A 22,988-nucleotide genomic window follows, 5' to 3' on the forward strand; every position below is an offset into this window, starting at 1 on the left:
TGATATATGTACAACAGTCACAAATAGAAAGTCAATATTTCAAATGATGAAACGTTGTTCCCTTCTTTAATATCTTCTGTGTCTCTTGGGAAGGTCAGTAAAAGTCAGAGGCATTGATGCAAACTGCATAATTATTCAGTCTGTTGTTTCAGAGAAGTCATCATTAAAACGGCTCCCTGTGAATTACTTACATGATGGAATTCGCTATGGCCGCTGTTTTTGTATCTGAGCTTTAGTCTGCTGACCCTTGCCCAGTATACAATCTCAAACCAACTTAAGTGGCAGATAATGCGATGATAGAGTTAGAGAGACAAAAAACAAAATACTGCAAATGCTGGAAGTCAGGAATAAAAACAAAGTACTAGAAATACGCAACAGGCCTGAAAACATCTGCAGAGAAAGGGAATTGGTATGATGCAGAGCTGGGCTGAAAAGTGGCAGAGTTTAACCCTGATAAGTACGAAGTGATTCATTTTGGTACGACAAACTTGAATGCAGATTACAGGGTCAACGGCAGGGTTCTGAGGAATGTGGAGGACCAGAGAGATCTTGAGGTTCATATCCACAGATCTCTGAAGGTTGCCACTCAAATGGATAGAGTCGTGAAGAAGGCTTACAGTGTGTTAGCGTTTATTAACAGGGGGTTTGAGTTTAAGAGCCGTGGTGTTATGCTGCAACTATACCGGATATTGGTGAGACCACATTTGGAATATTGTGTTCAGTTCTGGTCACCTTACTATAAGAAGGATGTGGAAGCATTGGAGAAAATGCAGAGGAGATTTACCAGGATGCTGCCTGGTTTGGAAGGTACATTTTATGAGGAAAGGTTGTGGGAGTTGGGGCTTTTCTCTTTAGAGCAGAGGAGGATGAGAGGCAACTTAATAGAGGTTTATAAGATGATGAGGGGGATAAAGAGAGTGGACATGCAGAGACTATTTCCTCGGGTAGATGTAGCTGTTACAAGGGGGCATAACTATAAGGTTCATGGTGGGAGATATAGGAGGGATGTCCAAGGTAGATGCTTCATTCAGAGAGTGGTTGGAGTGTGGAGTAGACTGCCTGCTGTGATAGTGGAGTCGGACACTTTAGGAACTTTCAAGCGGTTATTGGATAGGCGCATGGAGCACTCCGGAATGATAGGGAGTGGGATAGCTTCATCTTGGGTTTGGACATAGCACAGCACAACGTTGAGGGCCAAAGGGCCTGTACTGTACTGTACTGTTCTATGTTCTATGTTAACATGTTCTGAGATTTGATCAAGAATCCTCAGCTTGAACCTTCGAGCTGGATCTTTGCAAAGCAGGGAGACTGCGAACCTCTCAAAATATCAGGTCGGAGCCAATTCCAGAATTCCTGGCCCCATTCTGGACACGTCCAACTTTTACCATCAGGGATAATGGTGCAGTTTTGTACAGGTCAACTTACTTGCACTCATGAACTGGCCAGCTCTATTGAGGATAAGCATCTACCCTCCAAAATGTTTGTGGAGTTAGACCAGCTGTTAAACAACTCATTCAGAGTCCTCTTTCCTGTATATGTGAAGATACTGTGCTTTTAAAAAATGTAGGTATATCATATTTCTTTGTACCATATTTTTTATAAGGGGTATGTTTCAAATTCAGATCTGTTTTTCAATTTGTCTAGCAAAATCTTTATCACAGGATAAATACTCATTTTAGACCTGAAGTGTTTGCTTTAAACAGATTATTTGTGTTTACTCGGGTCTTCCCTGCAGATTTGTAAAGTTTTGATTAGCTTGATTGACAAGAATAGAATTGTTTGCTTAATGAGAGGAGCTAAGCTTGAAGATAGAAATAGTATTTCCATTTCATTTTAAAATACAATAGTTGCTGCTTGGGCTGCCAGGAGAAACAGGTGTCACTCTGTCCCTCTTTCTCTAGAGGTATTCTGAAAGCTTTAGTACTGGTAACCTAAGCCACAGCAAGAATGCCTGTGTCAGAACCATAGAACCCTACAGTGCAGAAAGAGGCCCTTCAGCCCATCGAGTCTGCACTGAACACAATCCCACCCAGGCCCTACCCCCATATCCCTACATATTATACCCACTAATCCTTCTAAACTGCGCATCTCTGGACACTAAGTGGCAGTTTTCTTAGCATGGCCAATCAACCTAACCTGCACATGTTTGGACTGTGGGAGGAAACCGGAGTACCTGGAAGAAACCCACGCAGACACAAGAAGAATGTGCAAACTCCACACAGACAGACCCAAGCCGGAAATCAAACCCAGGACCCTCGAGCTGTGAAGCAGCAGTGCTAACCACTGTGTTACCATGCCGCCGTGTTTTGCTAACTAACTTTTAACAGGGAGTTTTAGTCTATAAGAGAAATATGGTATGAATTGGAACTCATAGCGATAGCCTAGCAGTTAACATTTGTATTTTGTCATGTTCAAGTATTGTTCAATTGTTAAAAGTTATGCTGATTCATTTGTTAAACTGTGTTGTTCATGTTTGTTTTTATAAAAACCTTCCTGGTTTGTCAGAAGAATCATGCCTAGACTGAAACATCTTACCCTCACACAAATGCCAAAATAGAAAATTGCTGGGGTCTAGTCTGGTTTCATGATATACCTTGTGTTTTTGATCTGGTACCATAGCATATGTAAGAATGCATAATGAGGCTTGACTGAGAGCCCAGACATTCAGTAGTCTCTTGAAGCAGCTACACCCCAGGGAAAATGTTGCTTAATTGACAGTTGGAAATCATAGAAACCTACGGTGCAGAATGAAGCCATTCGGCCCATTGAGTCTGTACTGACCACAATCCCACTCAGGCCCTACCCCCATATCCCTACATATTTACCTACTAATCCCTCTAACCTGTGCATCTCACAACTCTAAGAGGCATTTTTTAAGCATAGCCAATCAACCTAACCCGCACATCTTTGCACTGTGGGAGGAAACCAGAGCCCCTGGAGGAAACACACACAGACACAAGGAGAATGTGCAAACTCCACACAGACAGTGACCCAAGCCAGGAATCGAACCCAGGTCCTTGGAGCTGTGAAGCAGCAGTGCCATCCACTGTGCTACCATGCCATGAGTTATTTCTCACTGATGTATTCTGTTAATTGCACAATGTTTATTTACACATGATAAAAAGATTTCAGGTGCTTGTAGTTTCTGCTTCTTATACTTCAAGGGGTCTGGATGATTGACAGTTTTATTGAGCTATAGTAAATGCAACTTTTATGAATGCATGGCTTTTTTCAAGAGCTTTCACAAATGCTATTATTACTAAAGGGTTCAGTGTTCTGTAAGAGTGTATACTTGGTGAATGGGCATGGGGTTGCCATAGTTTGGCATGTAGAACATGAGATGCTATGGGCTTGAGGTGATATTGATGGGGTATGGGGGATGTGGGCTGGAGGGCTGTGTTTTGCTTTATTAATGTCACTGTGACTTGGACAAAGTCCCAGATCACCAAAGCAGATCTTTGAAGCAGCCTGCCTCAGCACCTGGCAACCCCGTGGCTGCCCTTCTGAGCTCCTTACAGAGGAGGCTGGCCCATCTCCAGTTAGCCCTCCCCCACAAAAATCCCACCAGACACTTTCTCTCATGGTAGAGGCACCAAGTGTTACTTGGGAACTGAGTGGGAACACCAAGTGTTCCCACTTCCCATCTCAAAGATGAAAACATGAAAACCCAGCTGGTTAACACAGATGCTGCCAGACATGCTGAACACTTGCAGCATTTTCTGCAATCATGAGGCTAGAATGAGACCAGGGCTTGAGCAATGTTTGCCCTGGGGTAAAGGTGTGTCAACAAAATAATAGACTGCTGGACTCAGCCAAGCTTCATTACTCAAAAAAACTTACTCAAAAAAACTCACAGGACCACGTCGTCCATATTCACAGACTGAGTCCCAACCACCTTTGAGGAGCTGCAAACAAACAAAAATCACCCCTCTTTCCACTTGCACCCCACAACAGAGGGTTGTTCATTTATTTTAATTCACTTATGGGACATGGGCATCACTGGCTGGGTCAAAATGTCTACAGCCACAAATGTTCTACTGCTCTATGAACTTAATGATATTTGAGATAATTGTTTCTTCTGGAAAGATGTGAGGGGTGTGTTCTCTTCTGCTGCTAGGGTTTCCATGTTTTTTCATTCAATCCATGTAATCACCACCGTTGTTAAAAAGAATCTTGTTAAAATTGCCCACATAGCTTGATTAAAAAAAAGGAGTGATTATTACATTCCGTTTACTTTCCAATAATTCTGTCTTTCCTTAAAAACACGTACCACAGTGTGCTATGCAGGTAAGCCAGGACTGTAATTTCAACAGAAAACCTGGAAATTGAGTGTGAAAGCGCTACATGTTGTGTATCATCACAGGAGCCTAAAGGGCCTAGAATGCCTGCGATGTCTAAACAATAATAACCAACTTAAAGAAAGTAAATATCATAAGCATTCTTTGGGTCATGTCGAAAGGATGCAGAGCAATAGTGTTTAATATGGCAGCCTGTAATGTTAATAAGTACATTTCGTGGCTAGATTAGTGCAGTTAGTTCTAATCACCAAGACTGAATGTAAACATTCAGGCACTAGGGGTGGTATAGAAAGCAGCACAGGTTGATCCCTGACGTGAATGTCTCAAGTTATGAGGGTGATTCTTTAGCCGTAGAAGGAAGTAACTGAGAAAGCCCTACAGAATTGTACACAGCAGTGGTTAAGGAAACCTTTATACTAGAGTACTTCATAAAAGAAGTTTTCGGCTGAAACTGGTGAAGAAAATTTATATTGATCAAGACATCAGCAGAGGAGGTCAAGAAACCCAGCAGAAAAGGTGTTCTTACCTACTTCATCTCCACTGCAATGCTTACACGCACCTTCAGCCACATGGAATTGGATGAGTAAAGTACAAAACAGGCTGATTAAATGCCCCAAATTAAAAAAGTTTTAGTCCCTGAGAAGGATTATTTTAAAATTACTTGTGTGAATTAGTTTATCTCTAGCTGTACAGCGTCTCCAATATCACCAGGTTGCACCCCATTTATCAGTTGAGCTCAAAGCATCGCGCCCATGAAAGATGCTTTGGAGCGTAACCCCCCCCCAGGTTATCAATGTAAATTCTAAAATCCCTTTTTTTATGCTGTTGCTTCCTCTGTATGTTCCATTCAACTGCAAAGATTGCAGATAGAGAGAGCTAGGAGCAGTTCAGCAGGCGTTAGACTTTTGGTCTGGTACTGGAATGTGGCACATGCTGATTTGAAGCATTTACCTACTGCTGTAAACAGCGGTAGTTGGCAGCAATGTTGCAATATTAGCCACATAACATTGCTGTTTGCATTTGGAGTATTTCCAACTGTGGGACAGGGAACACAGAGTTGAGAGGTTTTCAGGATGATGGAAAGTTTTGATAGAGAGAAAAGAAATGATTTCCTCTGATGAGTGTGGCACAGTGGTTATCACTGCTGCTTCACAGCACCAGGGACCCGGGTTTGATTCCTGGCTTGGGTCACTGTCTGTGCGTAGTCTACATGTTTTCCCCGTGACTGCATGGATTTCCTCCACGTGCTCCAGTTTCCTCCCAGAGTCCAAAGGTGTGTGGATTAGGTGGATTGGCTATGCTAAGTTGCCCCTTAGTGTCAGGGGGACTAGCTAGAGCAAGTGCAAGTGGTTATGGGGATAGGCCCTGGATGGGATTGTGGTCACTGCAGACTCATAGAAATCTGCAGTGTGGAAGGACGCCATTGGGCCTATCGAGTCTGCACTGATCTTAATCCCACACAGGCCCGTTCCCCATAACCCCAGGCATTTACCCCATTTACCCTAATCCCCCTGACACTAAGGCGCAATTTAGTGTGGCCAATCCACCTAACCCACGCATCTTTGGAGTGTGGGAGGAAACCAGAGCACCTGGAGGAAACCCACGCAGACACAGGAGAGAACATGCAAACTCCACAAAGTGACCCAAGCCGGGAATCGAACCCAGATCCCTGGAGTTGTGAGGCAGCAGTGCTAACCACTATGCCACCGTGCCCCTGCACTCGATGGGTTGAATGGCCTCTTCTGCACTGTATAATTCTATGAATAACCAAAAATCTTGATTTAAAATCATTGGGTAAAGTTCACAAGGGGAGACGAGGAAAATATTTTCACTCGAGAATTGTTGAGATCTGGAATGTTCTTCCTGATGAAGTGGTGGAAGCTGATTTCATCAGTAATTTTAAAAGGGAGTTGGACAGACTGAGTGAGGAACTTGGAGGTTGTTGGATAAAATATTGGCGTGTGAGACTAAGCACAATTGTGCTTTCAACAAGACAGCATAGACTCAATGGGCTAAATATCAAGGGGAGATAGTGGTGTCATGGTAACGTCACTCAACTAGTAATCCAGATGCCCAGGCTAATGCCCAGGGAAAGCAAGTTGAAATCCCACCAGGGCAGGGTGGAATTTAAATTTGATTAAACAATCGAGAATGTAAAGCTAGTTAAACTGTCATTGACTGTTGTAAAATCCCATCTGCTTCACTAGCATGGAATTTCATCCTGCGAAGAATGGGGAATATCTAGAATTCCCTGCCACAAAGGCTAGTGGAAGCTGGATCATTGGAAGTATATAAAGTGAAGGTGGATAAATATTGATAGATCGAGGAATAGAGGGCTATGGAGAAATGGCACAGAAAAGGAGTTGAGGCTGACATAGACCAGCCATAATTTTATTGAATAGTGGGGCAGGCTTGAAGGGCCTGGTGGCCTCCTCCTGCTTCTATTTCTTGTGACCCAGCAAGCCACTGAAGAGCAATTAGGGATGGGCAATAAATGCTGGCTGACCCAGTGACACCCACATCCCACAAAAGAACAAAAAGAAAAATTATTTGTGTGACTCTGTGATTAGTGTTCTTTTGAATAACAGCAGACAACATGTCACCTGCTCACTGAAAGTAGAAAGGGTGTGAGTGTCAGGTGAAGCACATTGCACAGCGTTAGTTTCAGCTTTGCTCTGGAATTTGAGTTGTTCACGTTGACAGTAGCAAACCCAGCAAATTAGTGAAGGAAGAGGAGATGGGATTGCAAAATAAGGCACCTGTGACATCATCTTGTTTAGTATGTATGTGTGGTTCAGGTTATTAACTTTACTTGTGTGGGTGTGCAGCATACACCAATGCATTGAAGCAATCTCATTGATTGCCTGATTATCAAACAGCTACACATACCATTTCCAGCAATCTCATTGCAGCGAAGGCGTTCAACCAGATCAGTCTGATAGAGAAATCTGACATTTGCAAATGTTGGTTAATTGCAATTGATGTAGCCAATGCTGTGATAGTTTTAAATCAGGTCACATTTCCAAATATGACACATTGCTCAGTGCAGCACTGATCCTGTGAACATTACAGCTTCTGGCAATCATTTTATGTATCGCAGTTTCTTAATGTCATGGCCAAGTGATTTTGCAAATTATTTATGTCTGAAGCATGTTAAGGCTGCATTAAATGGAAGAAACAGAGTCAGTATTCCCAAACTTATCCCCAGCCAAGAGGTTCGAACCTGAATCTCCGGCAATGCTACACGGATCAGTATAACCCAGCCTTCAATTATCTTACCTGTTTTTTTCAGGGCGGCATTGTGGCACAGTGGTTAGCTAGCACTGCTGCCTCACCACGCCAGGATCCCAGGTTCAATTCTGACCTCGGGTCACTGGCTGTGTGGAGTTTGCACATTCTCCCCGTGTCTGCTTGGGTTTCTTCCAGATGCTCTGATTTGTGTGGGTTAGGTTGATTGGCTATGGTAGATTGACCCTAGTATCAGGGGATTAGCAAGGTAAATGTGTGGGGTTACAGGAATAGGTGGGATTGTGATTGGTACAGACTTGATGGGCCAAATGGCCTCCTTTTGTACTGTAGGGATTCTACGATTCTATTCTATGATCTTTCTTATCCTACAGAGAACTGACTGAGAACTGAAATCAAGCAATAAAACTAAAATTAAAATCAAGAGAAATAGATTTTATGAAAAATAAAAATGAACTGTGTGAGAGATCTGGCTTAGTATGTTAATGTTCTAAAGTATTGTAATTCATGTGTTAAAGTACTAATAATTAGATCGGTGTTGCAAACCATTTAGATTACTGCCTATTTATCTTATGGAGATACATCGTCCAGAAGGGACCTCCCTGTGGCCAGTGTTTCTGTGGGAACATTTCCTTGGCATTTTCCAATGAGACATGTAACCCATACTCTCATATTGTCGTGTCAATATTTCTGTCATCATCTTTCTGCTGAAGGAGGGTCATGGGAAGATTTCACTGGAATCCCTGCATTTCACCAGACCTCGTATAAGATGAACAAACCTTGTGTCTGACAACTTTAAATCCAATGATCTTAATGGTGCAGATCCCTTTGCCAATATTTTTCAAATCTCACTGCAATTGGTAGCCATCTCAGTGAAATAGAGAGCAACAAATGTGACCCTTATCATTAAAAACATGTCAGAATAAAGCCTAAATTGCACAATGGTGAGCATCAGCTTGAGTGGTCAAGATATCGATGAGGATTGAATAATGGATCAGATGGGTGGACAGAGTTTAGGATATTCCTCTTTAACCAAGCTTTTGATTATCTAGCCTAATGCCTCCTTTTGTGGCATGGTGTCACATTTGATATCTAAGTGCCTGAAAGCTTTTTATTACATCTAAGGGCTATATAAATGGAAGATGTTGTCATTCTGGTCCTGTCCTTGATCTGTCCTCCATTGGAAGGACTCATTCCCACATCGTTTGTTCTCACTCATTATTCCCAAAGTATTCCAGGCCTAATGATGGATCAACATCCTTGGCCTTTTGGGAATGTGCTCACTGCCAGTTCCTTAGATTTGGGAGTTTAGAGGCCTCCATTTTTAAACAGAAATCTTGTCATTTGGGGAATAGTGTAACAATTTGTAGAAAGAAGAACAAAAATGAGAAGGATTGCATCATAATTCCCTGAAAAAACACAAAAAGAACAAGTAACGGGGGAATAAACTGTGCAATAATGTCACCAAATCCAGTTGAAAATTAACATTGTAGTTTTGTTATTTTAATAATTGGTTAAGAAAAGAATGCAACTTGTACAACTTGCTGCACTGGCCATAGGTTATGCTCAAATATTAAATATCAGCTCTCTTCCCCATATGTTATTTTAGATTTCATTCCACACTTCTTTTTTTGTTGGTTTTGTGGTAGCAGAAACCAAGTTTGTGCCAGATGCAGTGAGGTGCTGAGAGCTCTTGACCTGTAAGTAGAGATTTGGTCTTTTAAGAAAGCTCATCTTGAACAGGTAATTGTACCTGGTGAGGATGGAGACTTCCCAGTGAGTTAAGTTTGATTGGAAAGATTCAACAGAAATGGGAGAGATAAAGAGAGGCTGGGAATGTCTGGGACTACTGTTTGTCGGTGAAAGGTTCCCTCTGTGATGTACGATGATCTGGAACTCTCTGCCTATGAGGCTGGCAGCAGGGGAGGCATTCATGATTGCAAAAGAAAACTGGATGGACATTTGAGGGAAATAAATTTGCAGGGGATTGAGCAGGGGAATGGCACTGACTGCATTGCTCTGGAGAGTGCATGGATTGAGTGGGCTGAATGGTTGCACCCTCTGCTATAAATATCTCAATAACACTCTGTGATATGGAGTCAAAAGGCAAGACCAGCCCCAATGGAAGAAATCAAAGAATCCCTACAGTGGAGAAGGAGGCCATTCGGCCCATCACCTGCATTGGCAACAAGCCCACCCAGGCCCTATCCCCATAACCCCACATATTTACACTGCTAGACTACCTGACACTTAGGGGCAATTCAGCGTGGCCAATCAACTTAATCCCCACGTATTTCAGACTGAAGGGGAAATCGGAGCACCCGGAGGAAACCCACGTGGACAAGGGGAGAACGTGCAAATTCCACGCACGGCCCAAGGTCAGAGTTGAACACGAGCCCCCGGCACTGTGAGGCAGTGCTAATCATGCTGTTGAGCAAACTGGTGTGGACCATATGTGCTCCTCAAGAGGCTCACGGGGCCCCACAGAGAAGATTACTCAGATCCCTAACAACCAGCAACACGAGCAACTCAGTAGAAGTTGCTGAGTTGAGAGAGTGACAGGGAAAATTGGAGGAGCAGAGTTCCCCAAAAATAGTCTATCCAAGACAGTCTAATGATGCAGAAAATGACTGCAGAGAATAATGTGGCCTCTGCAAGGTGAGCCAGTTGGGAAAGAGAGCTGCAAAATGACTCATGGCCTAGTCTGATCTGTAGCCTCAGTAAAAGGCTGAGAACCTCGCCAGGATTGTCATCACCCTAACTGTACAAGTTCAGAGGTTCGCTGACTGTTGCTTACAAGGAAGGCATGGCACCTCACTCTCAAATATTTGATTTGATAAATGTGGCCAAGTGATGGCTTCAAACCCTGTCAGGATTGTGGTGATCTTGTAATGGATGACTATCAGTGAGGCCTTTTACCGCAGAGCAGGAAGTTTGTCCATCAATGGGGCAGAAAGAGAAACACTGGCAGAAAGAGAAACTGGTCCGATTCTCTCAATTCTCCAATTACATACTCCTCCCCAATCCCTCAATGGAGAAGGGGTCAGGGGTGGTGCAGATGCAGGGCCCTACAGTCTCCGATTCTGCTTCTCCCATAAACAATAGACATGGAGACTTTTTAACCTCTTCACCCCTGCAGGTCTCTCTCTGTTCCCAATTCACTTGATTTATTCTGTTCAATCCAGTACAATTATCTTTCAACCACAGCATTCTTAATGGGGCCTCTGTTCTTCCCTTAAAGGGTAATGCCATTGTTGTAAGATCAGGGCCCCTCAATCATCCTTCCTTTCCTGGACATTGGACTGTGATGTGGTCTGCTCGTCTAGACCACTCGCAATGTTCATTCTCAGAAATTGCTGTTAAGATGCCAGTTTAGTTTAAATGATTATTTCTGGGAGATTTTTGGTTTTTCAAAATAAAACTGGTAAGAGCCAGAAGTAGATCTTGTGTAAGCCAAACTCTCCATCAAAGTGGTCTCTCTGCTCTTTCGCCATACCAGCTACTGCATTAATATTTTAAGTACTGTGTTTAACTTGCCTTTTTTAGAACAACATCAAATTAGGTTTATAACCTGTGCTTTAATTATGCATGTGGTTGAAAGTTTGCTGAAATCCAATTTCTGGTGTTATATATCTTTGCACTTTGACAATGCAGAGACCCACCAACTAGGGTGCAACAGCAATCATTAAAATAGTAATCTAACACTGCATATATCTCCATAGCTATACTTCAATCTTCATTTTTCGATCACAGTCACGGTGGAAAAACAAACCAGAATTAATTCTGGAATATCTAATATTTCTATCTTTTCTCTATCACTCATTCAGCAATTGTATTAACGTTAGCGCTTCCATTGATTGTTTTTTTCCCAGTGAGATAGTGAACATGCTCTTTTTAATCTGATTCTGCAGTTACACTAAACGGGAAATCTTGCTGGTGTTCGTTGTACTGAGGGGGAAAGACATTTTGCCTATGCTTTGTGTTATTATAATTTATTGTCATTTTATCCACCTCAGTTAAGACCATAAGACATAGAAGTAGAATTAGGCCATTCGGCCCATCAAGTCTGCTTCGCCATTCAATCATGACTGATATTTTTCTCATCCCCGTTCTCCTGCCTTTCCCCCGTAACCCCTGATCCCCTTATTAATCAAGAACCTATCTATCGTTGTCTTAATGATCTGGCCTCTCCAGCCTTCTGAGGCAAAGAGTTCCATTCTCTGGCTGAAGAAATTCCTCCTTATCTCTGCTTTAAGGGATCGTCCCTTTAGCCTGAGGTTGGGCCCTCTGGTTCTAGTCTTTCCTACTCGTTGAAACATCCTACCCACGTCCACTCTATCCAGACCTCACAATATCCCTGTAACCTTCAATAAGATCCTTCTAAACTCCAACAAGTACAGGCCCAGAGTCCTCAACCATTCCTTAAGATTAAATGGATTGTTAAGATTATTAAAGGCCTGGACAAGATAGAGACAACCTCAACAGAGGTCAAAAACCAGGAGGTGAGGGTTTAAAGTGATTTGTAGAAGGATTGGAGGGAAGATAAGAAAACATTTTTTTGTGCAGAGGGTAGTGGGGATCTGGAATTCCCTTCCTGAAAAGGTGCTAAAGGCAGAAACTCTCACCCAGTTTGAAAAGTACTTGAAGAGCTGTACGTGTCAGTAATCTAAAAGACACAAGTCAGGACTGTATTGGAATTCTCACCACTTGCCTGGGTGAGTGCTTCTCCAAAACTCAGGAAACTTAACTCAGTCCAAGGCAAGGCAGTCCTTGACTTGTGCCCCATTCGCCACCTTAAACATTCTTCCCACCCCCCCCGCAACAACACACAGTGGCAGCCTTGTGTACTGTTTATAAGATACATCAAGGCTGTTTTGACAACACCTTCCAAACTTCCAACTCCACCACCTGGAAGGACAAGTGCAACAGACACACGGGAACATCACTCTGTAGAGGTTCCTCTGCAAGTAATGCACCATCTGACTAGGAATTACATCAGCTGTTCCTTCAATGGATCAAAATCCTGGAATTCCCACCTTAACAGTGGGTGTACCTACACCACCTGGACTGCAGCTCACCACCTTCTCAAAGGCAATCAGGGAGGTTAATTGATGCTGGCATAGCCAGTGATGCTCACATTCCATAAAAGAATTTTTGAAAAGCACCTTGGAATGTTTTACTACAGTAAGGGCACTATATAAATGCAGACTGGTGTTAAAGCTGTCTCTGGATAGTTGCTGTGGTAAAGTATGACATCAGCTACTCGGCCTTTTGGCTAAGATCAAGTGTAGTATCGACATGCTGCACTTGGTTGAAGTCATTAGGTTACATTTTAGCTTCATTTGAAGCAATTCTTAAAAGCGGCATCTCAGCCTTTTGGCTAAGATGCAAATGAGATCAAGCCTTGGAGGAGGAGCAATGCCTACTCTAATCAGCTTGGACCATGTAGATCAAGCCCAAGACAGGAGGTGAGAGCCCTGTCTTGTCAGCTTGGATCGGGAATGTCTCACTTGTTGAGACTCTGAATTGGACTTGATTTGATTAAATCGGATTTTTAAAAAACCCAAAATTTTTGTATATTTGGGGCAGTGATCAGTAAGAATTCGTGGACAACACAGGCTGATGGTAGCACTGTCCCTGCTAATCCAGAGCATTTAATTTCCTTTCTATAATTCAATCTAACCATTGCACGTTATCCAATCCAACAGCCTCTGCAAGACCATGGCTGCTCTTCAGATTATGTTTTTGTACAGCATTCCAACATCACTTTGACAGTTTATGACCTTGTCTGAACCATTTGATGAGATACTGTCTTGTAACGCACTCCTGAGGTGCAATTATTCTTGCCAGAGTGCATCCAAAACGCTTCCCTATCAATTTTAATGTGCAGTGACTGATAAAGTAAAAATGTACAGAGCTCTGCATTTACTCATTGTAAGTGTTTTTCAAATAAGTCACATTTCTCATAATAATGTCACTGCAAAACTGCTACTGTAATCTCGAAAGTCTTGCTGGTCTTGTCAGCGTCCTGTTAAAATACAAGTTGCACCAGGAACTCATTAGAATCAGGATTAAAGACAAGATGGATAAATAATGAGAAAAGGAGATTAGATGGAGATAGGGACTTGCTGCTAAGGGTACAGCTGATAATGTGTACAGCTCAACTGGGCAACATTAAATAACTTCATTTGTAAGATCATTGCAGTCAGATATATTCTGGACAAAATGCAAAAAATGCAGAGTGTGCACAATGGAAACCTTGAACAGTCAAAAACTGTACAGAGAAATAGCAAGGAAGAAAAGTTTATTCATCACACAGGCTCTGTGGAAGTTGCACTGGGAGGATGATGGAGTATATTTTTAATGCTTGCACACTTTAACTCAAAACAAGAGCTCATCGTCTTCTGAGGGATTTTCAGAGTCCTTTGCCCTGCTTTGGAAAGTTTAATTTCACTTATTTATGTTTCTGCACACTTGGTTTCCATCAACCCTGAGCTCTTCAGCTGCAGTTTATTTCTGGATGTTTTTAAATCTTTTAAGTGGCTTTTAAAATTCAATTCTGTTGCATTAGTGCTGGCTGATTGCGATGTGGTTGAATCAGAAATCACTGCGTCATTCAAGGTAAAATTGGATCAATCTTTGAAGCAGATGAAGACTGGACTATGGGGAGAGTGTGAGGATGGTGGTGGATTGTTCCCAAAGAGAGTCAGTGCAGACCTAAATAGCTTCAAATTTTGGGAATGGTGCACCCTCCCACACAGGAATTTTAATGGTAGTTTTGAGATACGGGCCTTGACCCTCGGACTGACAGGTTAGCAGTATCAATTGGGGCGATGGTTGAAATGAAGTTACTTTCTGTTTTTCAGTGGGTGGTAGATTGGTTTCTCTAAGTGGAGGCCCACCAACAGGCAGCGTGAGGGCAAGTGGTGTTGCACTGGGGCCCTTGACAGGCATTCTGCCTCATATTTCCACATGAAAAGCAGCTAATATCAACACCAGGAACATGTAAAGGAAGTCTCTTGAATATCCTATAGTTGTGACCCAGTTTCTGGACCTATGCATCATGCTCTAAGACAATAGGAGCAGGATAGGCCATTTGTCTTTGAGTGCACGCTCACATGGGTATGAACATGTCTTGGGTGACTAAGAGCAAGAGGTGGTAAGACATCTGCTACCAGCTGGCTGATGTCCCTCATACCCATTCCATTCTCACCCTCTATTCCTCAGAACTTCTAATTGATTAAATTGGAGAAGGCGGTTGCAGAATAAATTTTGTTGGGTAGAGTCTGCTATGGGATGTTGTCCGTAGAAGGACTGATCCTGCTGGATAGTGTTGTATAGGGGGGAATTGATGCTAGGAAGCATGGAGGGTTAAAAATAACACGTGTATTTACAGGTGGTTCACTACATGGCTGCTTCTTCACACTGGCAGTTTCCCACACCAGGGACTTGTGACATCACTCCCAGTGAATGCATGAATATATTAACACAAAATGCTTAGTGCAGATATTAAGAAACAATATTGATACATAGCGTTTCCTCCCCCTTTCAATCGAGCATCCCCAATAAATTCAAACAGTGCAACATGAACAATAATGAATAAATAATAATCGATAAGTCAGATAGTCTGGAGCTCCTCGCTCTCGGAACAGGTGATGGCAAACCTCTGGCATCTTCTTTGTAATGGTTGTAACATCTGGCATTTATGTCTTTGCACAAACATCATCAGTGGTTGGTTGACTGGTATTGATGTTGTAACCGGAGGTTGATTCTGTGTTTGGTCTCCAGGTGGGGTGCTACTTTACTCAGCAGTATCTGTCAGCGTGGTGGTTGCAGGAAGGTTCAGGTCAGGACTTTCTACAGTTAAAGTTGTATTCTCAGAGGTTTCCTTTCCAGCCGATTGGTTCTTCCTGCCAACAGCTGGCCTCGCTTGAATAGTTTGACAAACTGGACTGACTACTCTAAATGACATCATCACTGGTTTGGGCGGTATACAAGATAGGCCTAGTCTATGCAAGAATGGAACCCATTTCTCTCCTGTGGAGAAATTCCTGGCCAAAACTCCTTGTCTCTGGTGGAAGGCATGATGTTTTGCTTTGCTTTCCCACTGTTCTATCTACCCTTGTTTCTGTTATGCAATTTATTTTATTTTTCAACAAATCAAATGCCAAATGTAGTTGTTTCTTCATTATTAATAGTGCAGGAGAGATTTTGATTCTATAATGAGCAGTATTCCTATACATTAGTAGGAATTGGTTAAGATGTTGGATCAGCGAACCCTGTTCCCTTGTTGCTGTCAATGTATGTTTCGTGGTTTGGACAAAACATTCTTCTAGTCCGTTTATAACAGGATGGTACAGTGCAGACTTAATACCTTTCCATTTTCTTCCAGACACTTTAGAATTCTTGGGAGACAAACTGAAGTCTGTTGACCCTTGCTAATTGATCAGGGAATCCAAACCTACTAAAGACTTCTAGCCTCTTGAAAGCCTTTTCCGTTGTGGTAGACTTCATTAAAGCAACTTCTGACCACTTTGAATGAGCATATGTCCTTTAAAAGGTCCCGCAAAGTCCACATGCAAAGTCTCTTCAGGCCATTCCCATAGATGATAAGGGTAGCAGGTTTCTTACTTTCACAAATAGAATCATAGAACCCTACAGCTCAGAAAGAGGCCCTTCGGCCCATCGAGTCTGCTCCGAACACAATCCCACCCAGGCCCTACCCCCATATCCCTACACATTATACCCACTAATCCCTCTAACCTACGCATCCCTGGACACTAAGGGGCAATTTCTTAGCATGGCCAATCAATCTAACCCGCACGTCTTTGGACTGTGGGAGGAAACCCATGCAGACACGAGGAGAATGTGCAAACTCCACACAGACAGTGACCCGAGCCAGGAATTGAACCCAGGACCTTGGAGCTGTGAAGCACCAGTGCTAACCACTGTGTTACTGTGCTGCCCTGAAGAACATGAAGCCATGAACATGAAGAACGTATTCCAGCTTTCTCTGTAATTTACATGTCCAATCCAGGCCACTAGACCTGGGTAAAGGGTCAGACCCTATTGTAACATATTAGCTGATCATACAAAGATAGGTAGGAAAATCTCAGCAGGTCTGACAGCATCTGTGAGGAGGGAATAGAGTCAACGTTTCGAGTCAGAGCTCTGAGAAAGGATCATCCAGACTCGAAACGTTGACTCTATTGTCTCTCCACAGACGCTGTCAGACTAGCTGAGATTTTCAGCATTTTCTGTTTCAGGTTTCAGCATCTACAGTATTATGCCTTTGCAAAAGCCATGGGCTTAGTGGGTGGGTAAAAATTAGGCAGTTGGAGTATAATGTGGAAAAGCGTGAGCTTTTCCACTTTGGCAAAAATAGAAAGGCAGAATATTATCTGAATGGAGAGAGACTGCAGAATGCTGGGATACAGAGAGATCTGGGTTTCCTAGTACTTCAATCACAAAATGTTGGGCTTTAGGTACATCAAGTGATGAGGAAGGCAAACAAATGTTGGCCTTTATTGCAAAGGGAATAGAGTATAAAAGTCAGGAAGTCTTTCCACAGCTGTTCAAGGGATTAGTGAGACCACAGCTGGAGTACTGTGTACAATTTTGGTCTCTTTGCTTGAGAGTCGAAATCTTTGGAATTATCTTCTCCGTAGAATGCTGGAGACTGGGTCATTGAATATAATCAAGGCTGAGTTTGGCTGATTTTGGATTGATGAGGGAGTTGACGATTATGGAGGGCAGGCACCCAAGTGGAGTTAAGGTCACAATCAAATCAATAATGATCATATCAAATGGTGGAGCAGGCTTGATGAGCCAAGTGGTCTATTCCTATTTTTTTATGATCTTATACTCAAGCATTGCTGAACTGTTCTAGTACAGATTTATTATTTTCTTTCAACTGCTCTGTCTTCCCTTAAACTCTGTAGCAGCACTGGGAAAATCGTTGAGTTTCCCCAGTGAGATTTGTGTTTGGATAGAGCCTGTACTCTGACAGATGGGGATCTGTGACTATTACTGCAAATAACATTCTGCAATTCCCCTTTGTCTGAAACAGAGGGCCTGGAGCGGCGATTTAAATGGACAAAATTATGGGTTGTAATTCGCTGCTCCAAATGTGCAGGAAATCTCAGTGTTATCAAGAAGCTGTATTCTCTGAATTCACCATCTGTAGCTCAGAGCTGTGAAGGAATATTTGATAACCACATTGCTACAATCATGGTGCAGAAAGGGCTGCTTACGATGTGATTAAATGTAAGTTTGATTGTAAAGCTGAGAATCACATATTCAGTCAGGTAGATTTGAAAGAATATTGTTGATCCTGTGTTGCAGCCAATGCAGTCACTTGTCCACATACGGCACAATAGTAATTGCAATGTGGCCATAGTTGGTAGCTGCAAATAGTAATTTAGCAAGCTTTAAAAAAAAAGTCAAATAATGACTGTCTTTCTGTTGCTATGGCCTCGTCATCATATTTGAATCCCAACAGAACTGGGACCCATCTTCCTCTGGGTTGAAAGCTGGTGCTGTCTGGGTTAGGTTTAAATTTACTTATTGATGGGGGTGGGGGCAGGGGTATCGTTAGAGAGGAGACACGAGGCGCACAAAAACTTAGGAAAGACAGCACCAAGGTAAGGAAGAGCAAATATTTGGTACAATCAGAATAAGGGGAACGCAATAAGATGTATATTATTAACCCTGATTTACATCTTATTGCGTTCCCCTTATTCTGGTCTATATCAATGAGAAAGGGATTTCCTCCCCACCACATGACAACATTTCAAAAGTGTTTCTTCCCATCTACGTTTGATGCCCAACAACACTCTGCTTCTCTTTCCACAGAGGCCTGCTGAGCTTCTCCAGCATTTTCTGCTTTGTCCAATTCTTTCCCCACTTGTCCCCCACCAGTACAGTCTGAGGCTCTGCACTTCTTCCTCGAATGCAGACAGCACAACCTTTCACAGCCTGACCAGTATCATTCACCATCACCGCCTCTGCCTAGCTCAATTTATCCTCCTATAATTTAAACTCACTTCCTTCAAATTAAAAGGTGTTGCTACGGGAACCGGTACAGATCCTTGTTACACTTCCCCTTTGGTTTAATATGTGGAATATTCTAGGCTCCAATCCTATTCCGATCCCTTCATCACCTCCATTTCCAATACTTTGATGACAATATTGCTTTCCTGCTCTCACACCGAACTGGAAAATTTCACCTTTGCTTCCGATTTCATTCGTCCTTCACATGGTCCATCTCCGAATCCTCCTTTCCCTTTGTCAACTCCTCAACATCCAGGGATAGGCTGTCAATCAATATTTAATCTAAGATAAATGACTTCCATAACTACCTTGTCTGTGTGTCCTCCCTCCTGCTTCCTGTAAGGACTGCATATGTTTTCACTTCCCCTCAGTCAATGATTCTCTCCCACTCCATTCCCTCTGTGTGTGTGTGTGTCGTTTTCCACCTCCACCCCGCCCCCCCACCAATGGTTAACAGAGTCCGTAACTGAGTTGTTCCATTTCCTGCGCTGTGCTCTCATCCCTCCCCCTTCCAGAACTATGATAAAGGTTCCCCTTACCCTCAGCATCCCTCCACACGTCCCCACATTCAATGGATCATCCTCTGTAATTTTTGCAACCACCAAGCACATTCTCCATATCTTTGGCATTGCAGAGGGGTTTTCCCTCTTCAGACCACCCCCTTCCTTTTCCAGGATATCATCCCATGCAAGTAAATGAGTTACAACACCTGCCCTTTTATCTCCTCCCTTCCAATTGCCCAAGGTCCCAAACATCCTGGTGAAACAGTGAGTGTGTGTGCCTCTTTCACTTTATTACATTGTTTACAATGCACTTGTGAGGTCTCTTCTATATTAGGAAGCTGAAATGCAGGTCGAGCGAGTGCTTTGAAGAACACCTCTGTTCAGAACTGTCAGTTTTTTTATTCATTTGTGGGACATGGGCATCACTTCCACTCTCAACTGCCCTCGGGCAACTAGGGATGAGCAATAAATGTTGGCCAGCCAGTGGCTCTGGAGTCAGTTGTAGCCAGGCCAGATAAGGATGGCAGATTTCCTTCCCTGAAGTTTTAAAGTTTATTTATTAGTGTCGCAAGTAAGCTTACATTAACACTGCAATGAAGTTACTGTGAAAACCCCCTAGTCACCACACTCCGGCACGTGTTCGGGTACACTGAGGGAGAATTTAGCACAGCCAATGCACCTAACCAGCACATCTTTTGGATTGTGGAAGGAAACTGAAGCACCCAAAGGAAACCCTTGCCGACACGGGAAGAACGTGCAAACTCCACAGAGACAATGACCCAAGCCGGGAATCGAATCCAGGTCCCTGGCGCTGTGAGGCAGCAGTGCTAATCAGTGTGCCACCGTGTAAAGGACATCAGTGAACCAGATGGGTTTTTCCAACGATCAATAATGGTTTCATGGTCATCAAAAGATTCTTAATTCCAGATTTTTTTAAAAAATTAAATTCAAATTGTGCCATCTGCCGGAATCTGCAGGATTTGAACTCAGGTCCCCAGAACATTAGCTGAGTTTGTGGAATAATAGTCTAGTGATAACACCACTAGGCCATCGCCTCCCCATTTGTAGTTTTAATTCTCTGTCCCGTCAATCTGACCTATCTTCTGTCCTCAACCTCCTTCAATGTTCCAATGAAGCTCATTGCATGCACCTCACCCATCGATTACTCATTCCGCAGCCTTCTGCATTCAATATGAAATTTAATAGTTTAATTTCATTACCACATTTCCATTTCCTCAGAGGGCAGATATTGGTGAAGATTCTGCTGTTGCCATTCACAAATCTAGATCCAACGTTTTGTTTCTTTGCTTGCTCCATTACCATCTCCTTTTACCCACGCACCATCAGCCCTCTTAACAATTAATCTCTCCTGCATTGCACTCAATCATAGACCTTTTCCTTCTTTTCTTTCCTCCCTTCCCCTCTTTCCATTTCTGCACTTAAAGCTTGTCACTTCCCTTGATGGAAGGTCATCGATCCAAAATATTAACTGAAACACTGCCCTGCATAGTACTTGCATCATTTTCTGCTTTTAGTACAAAAGTTTCTAGCTGCAGAAGTGCTGTGTGCAAGGCATCTGCTTCCTCAACTTTCCTACTCGACTTCTGAAGCAGAATAAATGTGAAGCAAGCCATTAAGCTGCCAGTGTCCATTCCAGCAAATTCACATCCACATTCTCCTAAAAGAAACTATGCTCAGCTGAATTATTAATGACATGGTTTAATCCAAAATACCAAACACTCTACAGATTCGTTGGAAAATTTCATGCCTGGCCAAGTTTTGATCTGCAAAAAACAAGTCGAACTTGATTCATAAAAATGAGCCAATGTAATCTCACAAAGTGTGTTAAACTAGTGTCTCAATCATCTAGGTCCTCCAAAAACAAATCATGGAAAAATATATCCCTCTTTATTATTTAAACCTGACTAAAGGGATCCTACCACAAGGAAGACTGTTTAATTATGAATGATGACTAGTATGGGCTGCTCTGGAAAGTGTCACTTTTTGTGGAACTTCACTTGAAAGAAAGGCTTAGGTCAAATAGCAGCTTTCACAGCTTCAGAATGTCCCAAAGAGCTTCACAAGCAATTGAGAACTTTCAAAGTGAACTCACAGTTATGTAGAAAATGTAGCAATCGATTTGCACACCACAAGTTTCCAAACACTAATGAGACCAGGTGATTTGTTTTAGTAATGTTGGTTACAGGATGAATATTGGCCAGGACAATGATCAGAACTTCCTTGCTCTCCTTCAAAATCATCAAGATAATTTTTACATCCATCTGAAAGAGCCTCAGTTTAAAGCTTCATTTGAATGATGGCACCTCTCTCAGCACTGCGCTGGCGTGTCAACATGGATTATGTGCTCAGATTCCTGGAGTGAGATTTGAGCCATGACGTTGTGACTTGATGGGCTGAAGGGCCTCTTCCTCATTGTGTGATTCTGTGAAACTCACTAATCCACAATTGACACCCAGTGAGCACAGAGAAGGACCAGATGTCAGCAACATTCTGAATAGAGATCCAGCATTTCCAGATCTGTGTCCCAGATGCGGTGTTGAAATCCAAAGATTTCACACGATTTCTTTTGAACAGTTTGTTCCTGGGAGTACATCTTCAGACATTAAATACATGAGGCTAGAGAGAAACGCAAAATATTACAGCTGCAAAAGCACAGAATTCTGAGCATTCCCACTTATTATTATTATTTAAATAATGTTCGATATAAATACACACAGATCCAGTTTCAGCCTGTGGCCTTTGCAGAGTTAATTGAAGCAATGACACCACCATTATAGTTGGTGTCAGTGATTGCAGTCAGTAAAAGGGGGAAGAATTCACCGGATTTTCACTGATGTTCATTGTTAGAAAAGCAGCAAATTTGGCCGGGATTTTCTGTAGCTGAGAGCTTTGCCAAAATTGGCTTATGAAGAATGGTAACTTGATAAAGGCAGCTGTCGCTGCATGAATCCTACAGGAGGAGGGTAGGATTTTTCTCAAGCTGTGATATGACCAGTTAAAGTTTATGATTGGCCAAATTAATTTAAGTTGCTGAGATTCAGATTCTGTGCAGTTCTTAATATTTCTAGTCTAAGTACTAACCAAGTGTGTATTCATTGTACATGGTGTTCTTTCAACTCAGCCACAATAAACAGATGCAATATTTCCTTGAGGGAGATCTATAAATTCTTCATCTTTTAATGAAAGAGTCTTCGCTAATTCAAGAGCTACCAACGTTAAACAAATTAAAACATGAAAACATTAGTCTCTGAAGATTAAAGGTAACAGAATTTGGAAGTGATTATATTCCAGACTTGTATAATGGCCCCTTAACTCTGACATTTAAATTATATTTTAATTTGATGGTGATGGTAAATAATTTCTGTTTCATGGCATGGCCTATTTAGCAAATGACAGAAATTGTGTTGATCAGATTGGTACATAAACAAGTGGGCAGAATTGAAGAGTTTTGAATATTTAAGTTATTCTAGTCCTAGATATGGTGCAATGTCCTGATATCTTCACATGTCTGACATGATGCATCATAACTCAGACTGGGAACCCAGCTATTCACAATATATATTAATGTTTTGAATGAGGGAACAAAATGTAGCATCTCAACGTTTGCAGATGATACCAAGTTGGGTGGGAGGGTGAACTGTGACGAGGATGCAGAGATCCTTCAGAATGACCTGGACAGGTTCAGTGGGATAATCAGTGGCAGATGCAGTATAATTTGGATAAGTGTGAGGTTATTCACTTTGGAAGCAAAAACAAGAAGGCAGATTACTGCCTGAATAGCTGTAAATTGGGAGATGGGAGTGTGCAGTGGGACCTGGGTATCCTTGTGCACCAGTCGCTGAAGGTAAGCATGTGGGTGCAGCAGGCG

The 22,988-nt window shown here is 42.4% G+C and overlaps 1 protein-coding gene across 2 annotated transcripts in view; it reads left to right on the plus strand.

The window, feature by feature from the left end:
* The window catches only part of vps8 (VPS8 subunit of CORVET complex), a 599,989-nt gene that overhangs the window by 569,308 nt on the left and 7,693 nt on the right, over positions 1-22,988 (plus strand). The gene's annotated exons all lie outside the window — the stretch shown is intronic.

The sequence above is a fragment of the Carcharhinus amblyrhynchos genome, chromosome 11 (assembly GCF_965287045.1).
Source record: "Carcharhinus amblyrhynchos chromosome 11, sCarAmb.v2.hapA, whole genome shotgun sequence".
Taxonomy (NCBI): Eukaryota; Metazoa; Chordata; class Chondrichthyes; order Carcharhiniformes; family Carcharhinidae; genus Carcharhinus; species Carcharhinus amblyrhynchos.